This window comes from Ascaphus truei, chromosome 3 (assembly GCF_040206685.1).
Source record: "Ascaphus truei isolate aAscTru1 chromosome 3, aAscTru1.hap1, whole genome shotgun sequence".
In the NCBI taxonomy this organism is placed as follows: Eukaryota; Metazoa; Chordata; class Amphibia; order Anura; family Ascaphidae; genus Ascaphus; species Ascaphus truei.
In genome coordinates this window covers 209,975,956-209,982,695 of record NC_134485.1, presented here as the reverse complement: position 1 = coordinate 209,982,695, position 6,740 = coordinate 209,975,956, and positions in this window count along the sequence as shown.

Sequence of the window (6,740 nt, the reverse complement as noted above, 5' to 3'; positions counted from 1 at the left end):
ATGACTATTCTCGCTTTCTTCGAGAATTCAGCCAAGTATTCGATACGCCTGGTCGTCAAATTATGGCAGATTCTTCTCTCTTCCATATTTCCCAGGGTACTCGTCCTGTCGCCGAGTATGCTTTGGACTTCCGGACCATCGCGGCGGAGACCTCCTGGAATGATGGCTCACTGTCAGCAGTCTTTTGGCAGGGTCTGTCGGATGACATCAAGGACCAGCTGGCCACTATGGAGAGACCCACCAGATTGGAGGATCTCATTGCGGTCTGCATCCGCGTGGACCAGCGGCTACGAGAGAGGAGACTTGAACGCGCTCTTCCTCGTACCAACTCCTCTCGATCTTCCAGCCGCAGTCTCGTCCATCACGTCCCCCAACCCATGGATGAGCCCGAACCGATGCAGCTCGGAGGTCATCTTCTATCCGCGTCTGAGAGACAGCGCCGACGAGATGGTGGACTGTGCCATTACTGCGGTCATCCCGGTTATCTGCTGGTAAGCTGTCCTCTGCGACCGGGAAACGCCAGGACCCAATAAGGTATGAGAGGGTCTCATTGGGCATAATCTCTTCTCCTCTTTCTTCATCTAAAGTACGTCCCAATCGTATAATGCTACCTATTTCTCTGGCCTGGAATAACTCCCTGATCCCTGCCTCTGCATTTATAGATTCTGGGTCTCAGGGGAACTTTATTGATCAGAGTTTTGCCTATAGGAATGGGATTCCCTTCCGATCTAAGGCTGTTCCAGTTGGTCTGGAGGCCATAGACGGCGTCCACTCCAACCAGCCTTTATTTATCTGGAGACTTGTTCTCTATCCCTCTCCACGGAGGACGGTCACCAAAGAGAAGATTATCTTGGACGTGATCCACACTCCATCGGTAGATGTAATTCTGGGACTCCCCTGGTTGCAACTTCATAACCCACAATTAGATTGGGTTGGTAAGGAGCCCATACGATGGAGCCCCCAGTGCCTTAAGACCTGTCTTCCCCCCAAACGGACGTTAGCTGGAGTGGAATTACCCGCAGAGTATAAAACTTCCCTTCCAACGGTCTTCTGGGACCTGGCGGACGTTTTTGATACGGTACGTTCTGAAGTGTTACCTCCCCATAGAGACTTTGACTGTCCCATTGAGCTCCTTCCCGGTGCTACCTTACCCAAGAGCCATTCTTACCCCCTATCCATACCCGAGACCAAGGCCATGACCGAGTATATTCAGGATAACTTGAGGAAAGGTTTTATCCGCAATTCTTCATCTCCAGCTGGAGCTGGATTTTTTTTTGTTAAGAAAAAGGATGGTTCCTTGCGCCCCTGTATTGACTACAGAGGTCTTAACAAAATTACGATCAAGAACCGTTACCCCATGCCACTTATTTCCGAACTCTTCGATCGCCTACAGGGTGCAAAAAAATTTCCAAACTTGATCTCCGCGGAGCCTATAACCTTGTCCGCATCCGTCAGGGCGACGAATGGAAGACCGCCTTTAACACCCGGGATGGGCATTATGAATATCTAGTCATGCCTTTCGGCCTGTGTAATGTCCCGGCGGTCTTCCAGGAGTTTGTCAACGAGATCTTCCGTGATCTCCTCGACAGCTTCGTTATCGTATACCTTGACGATATCCTTATTTTTTCCAAATCCCTCTCTGACCACATTCAACACACCAAATTAGTCCTGTCCCGCCTTCGGGAGAACAACCTCTATGCTAAATTAGAGAAATGTTCTTTTCATCTTTCTTCCATTCCCTTTCTTGGATATATTATTTCTAGTACTGGCTTCTCTATGGACCCTGTCAAACTCAAGGCTGTCTTAGAATGGCCACAACCCACTTCCCTGAAAGCCATACAGCGATTCTTGGGATTTGCGAATTACTATCGTAAATTCATCAAGAATTTTTCTTCTACCGTGGCCCCCATTACTGCCCTCAAGAAAAAGGGAGCTAACACAGCAGTCTGGTCTCCTGTAGCTCTTCAAGGTTTCGACTCCCTCAAAAAATCTTTTGCTTCTGCTCCTATTTTGCGTCACCCTGATCCCGGGCTTCCTCTTACCCTAGAGGTAGACGCATCCGACGTCGGTGCTGGCGCCATTCTCTCTCAGAGACAGTCCCCACAGGCCAAACTTCATCCCTTTGGGATCTTTTCAAAAAAAAATTCTTCAGCAGAACGGAACTATGACGTTGGAAACAGAGAGCTCCTGGCTATTAAACTCGCCCTTCAGGAATGGAGACATCTTCTGGAGGGAACGGAGACCCCCATTTCGATCTTTACTGATCATAAAAACTTACTTTACATTGAGAGTGCACGTCGCCTTGGGGCGCGTCAGGCTCTTTAAAGAATAGCTCCACGTTGAAATACCCTTTTTTCATTAATTATGGTTTTCACCCGGGTCAGCTGCCCATCACCTCAGTTCCTTCCGGGGTTCCAGCGACCGATGACCGAATCAAGGATCTTCAGGAATCCTGGAAAAGGATCCAAGAGGCTTTGAGAAACGCAACCCAAAGACAAAAGACACAGGCAGATCATCACCGTCGTCAGGCCCCAGTCTTCAAACCAGGGGATAAGGTCTGGCTCTCCTCCAAGAACATTAGACTGAAGACTCCAAGCCACAAGCTGGCTCCCAGGTTCTTGGGTCCATTCCCAGTAATAGAATGGATCAATCCTGTGGCATATCGTCTGGAACTTCATCCATGAGGATACCTTCTGTGTTCCATGTGTCACTGCTGAAACCTGTGTCCCAGAGTCCGCGGTTCCATAGGACACAGATTGACCCTAAACCATAGTCATAGTTCAGGGGCAGGAAGAGTTTGAGATTCAGTCTATTCTGGATTCCAGGAGGACGAGGGGTTCGGTGCAGTACCTGGTGCATTGGAAGGGCTTTGGCCCAGAAGAAAGATCTTGGGTACCCTACCATCAAATACATGCTCCCAGACTCCTGAGACTCTTCCACTCTAAATTTCCCCAAAAGCCATATTGGAGTCGTCCTGAGGCCGCTCCTCAAGGGGGGGGGTACTGTAAGTCTGGGGGAACACCTCTCCCTAAGGGGTTCCTCCCGCGACCTCACTTCCCTGCGCTCCGGCTCTCCCCCTTCGCCGCCGCGGGCGGCATCTTCCTTCCCCTCCGCTCCCCGCGGCGGCTATTGAACACACGCATGCGCACGCACGGCCGAGGACTTTTACGTCCTCCCTCAGGGGGAGTTCCCGCCCCCAGCTGAGGCCGCGCGCGCCTCTCCCGCACGGCACACACGCCTGATGCGCGTGTACCGCTCACAAGCTGCATATCCAGCGCAGCTGTGGTAAGTTTCTCCCTTCCAATCTCCATCTTCCCTGGGGCCGCTCCCTCGTTACTCCCCCTCTCCCTATTGGTCCTTCCTCCTACTTATACCTTGCTCAGCCATTCATTCTTTGGCTGTGCATAGCTTTGTATGACCTGTGTTAACCACGGTCGTGCCTGCCTCAGTTCCTGTCTCTTTTTGTCTCCTTAGTGATCCCTTGCGTACCGAACCGGCCTGGCTGTGGATCCGCTCTGGTCTTCTACCCCTGGTCTGTATCCTGACCTCCTGGACACCCCTGGTCTGTATCCTGACCTTCTGGACACCCCTGGTCTGTATCCTGACCTTCTGGACACCCCGACCCCTTTACCTCGGTTTGCGTATTCCGACCTACCTCCCGGCTCTGGACCCCAGGCTCTCGGTACCACCTATTTTCTAGAATCTCCCTTCTCGTCTGTCGAGTATCTTACTTTATCTTATACTCCCAGACGGTTCCAGACGCCTATTTTCCACTTTCCAGGCGTGTCCCCGTAGCTGTGGGTGCAGTTTGTTACCCATCTCACCTCAGTTTCCCCATCTCACCTCCTTGTCCGTGGTGAGCACAGCGTAACAGTAGAGAGGTAAGTAGCCTCTACACTAGGCCTGCATACCCCAGGCCCAGATTGGCCCAGAGTCCCCAGTCAAGTCTGGTTAATAAGGGACAGGCCCTAGAATAGGAACCTGTCACGTTAGTGGGTGGAACTAGGGACACAGAGACTGTCACAGCTGCATCCCAGAGGTTTGGGACCAGACCTCTCCAGGAACACCATCAGTCGCCAAGTGGGATCGCCCCGGAGCACATCACAGACAGCCCTAAGTCGTCGGATCCTTTGTGAAGACCATTTGCGGGCCCGAGCACAGGAGCGCTCGGCAGATAACATCCAATAAAGTGCACCAACTATAACACTGTCCATATTAGTGGCTGCGCAGTCACACACATACATTCACCTTGGGGGTTTATGGTGTGGGGTTTGGACACGGTGTAGGAACACGGTGAAGGGTCGCGTCCTGCGAGACGCGTTAGTTATTGTGTCTCATTGAATAGTAACATTTATAGAGATGATATATGCATGGTTATGGTTACCGCTAGTAAAGCTACTGTTTCTTTTACAAGCTGTGTGAGTAGTACTGTATTATTGTCCTGTGAGGAACAACTCCCGCTTGGCTGGGAGCCATCACAGGTGGAGGTGTTGCACCTGGTAAGAGATTACCCCTACATATATATATATTGCCCCAGGCTCCCCGTGGCAGAGGCTTAGGCCCTGCAAGCCAACAGGTTAGACAGCATTGGTGGGACACTGTATTCAGAAGGAAACAGGGCTACACAAACAAAGGGGAGAAGTGCTTTAGACATAACCGTAACATTTTGGAAACATCTTTGTAAAAATATGTAAAAGTACCTTTGTGACTAAATAAATGAATATTGGAAAACGTGAACAAAATGTTTGAGAGATAGCAGTCTCTTTTTGTCCATTTAAAATTGGTAGTCTAAATCAGGGGGGCGCAAACATTTCAGTCTGCACCCCCCTGCCTGCTCTTCCCTTGCTCGTGCGCCCCCTCCCCCCCCCCCTTACCTGGTTCCAGCGTCTTCTGATGTCGGTACCATGGCCATGCGTCGCTGGAAGCCGCCGGAAATCAGGTAAGAGAAGTTACAGTTTCCTCGCGCGCGCTCTCCCGGCATTTCATTTAAATGCCTTGGGGAAGAGTGCTGGGCCTCTGAAACCACTGCGCCCCCCCTCCTCCCCCCGAGATTATCTCACGCCCCCCAGTTTGCGCACCCCTTGTCTAGATTGTAAGGTCCTTGGTGCAGTAACCTATTGTCTCAGTTTCTTGTAACATATATGGACTCTTGTCATACAATGCTACACAATCTGCTCCCTCCCACATTGTAATGCACTGCGGAATATGCAGGCGCTATACAAATAAAACATAATAATAGTCCTGATAACTGCTATCTAGGGGGGGAGGGGGGGAAGTTGACGTGATCTTATTTTGTGTAGTATAAATATCCCATGAAATATTTCACAAATGTTACATATTAAACTATTAGTCACTACATCATGACGTCTTGACATTCCATGGGGTGGGTACGTCATGCCCAAAAGAGTGCTTTTTCTTCAGCTCAGCTGGTGTCGCAACCCCTCCAGCACGCAAACGGTTAAATAGCTTTCTTTGTTACGGTCTTCAATGCTTGTGCCTCTTTCTTGGACATGTGAGGCAATCGTCTGAACGCTAGAATTATAGCGCCCCTGTAAAAATCTGTACTGCCAAGAGCATATTGTGCTGATTTAGGTTCATACAATTGAGGAGTATGGCAGTCAGAAATAATACAGAAATAGATTTTGTCAAGTGACAAGCAATAAGGGTTTTATTGTACAGTATATACACTGAAGAGGCTGTTTGGGTCGATTCTGGACAAAAATCCCCCATTGATTTAAAATGGCCGCCTCGGAGTACATAGAATAAGGCCCTAAATTCATAAATGAAAAAAAAACCTTCCCTGTTACAGAGGCCAGGAATGTTATTGCAGAGCAATGGTTTATTGAAATTGGACACTGAATGTACTGTTCAAATCACAGGATTCCTCCTTTAAAGTTAATGGGGGTCAAGTCAACCCCTAAACACTTCTTTTATTTTTCCTCAGCAAATTGCTGGCCTCTTTGCCAAACAACAAATTTCTAATTGGCAATAAGTCCTCAGCATTATGTCATTGTTGATTCTGTATGATGTATTATTTCTGGGGGGGTTTTCTATCCCGAACATACTTGAAAACAAGATTGCTAGCTCCATGTATTTTTATTTTATAAAAATACAACTGACAAAAAGAAAACTGACATCTTTCAGCAATTTGTACAATTTGTGGTCCCTGAGAAACCTGTAATTTTAGCAGGAAATTGTACTTTTTATTGCACAAACACAAAAGTTATTGCACATTAACTTGTGACATCTCACAGGTTCCTTTTCCACGTGTAGCCATGGCTGGTCCAGGTTATACTTTCTGCCCCCAGTCAGTTGTGGTCTCCCCCTCCTGGGGTAGAGACATGCAGTCCAGGTCTCCCTCTCCTGGGGCTGACTGCAGCCAAAGATCTGAACAGAGGACAAGGCCTCAAGACTGCAAGGCGGTTTGTACCATTCACAGGTATAGGACCTATCCTAAAACCCTATGCATACACTGTAATAACAACTGCAGTGGCTGCTACAATAAAGGATCCTGTTTTATATACCTCTGCCTAAGTTACAGTCTATTGTGTAGAGGTATGCTTGAAGACTTCATGGTGGGGACTGTCTCCAGTACACCTGGAGCCTGTTATGACTGATGATGTTGACACCATGAGAAGAGCCTGAAGGATCACCAAAAGCCTGTCCTGTTTCCCCTTACCATCGCGGACGCTCATCTCTCCTGAACCCTCACAGGTCACAAGCGCCATTACACCTGTAGC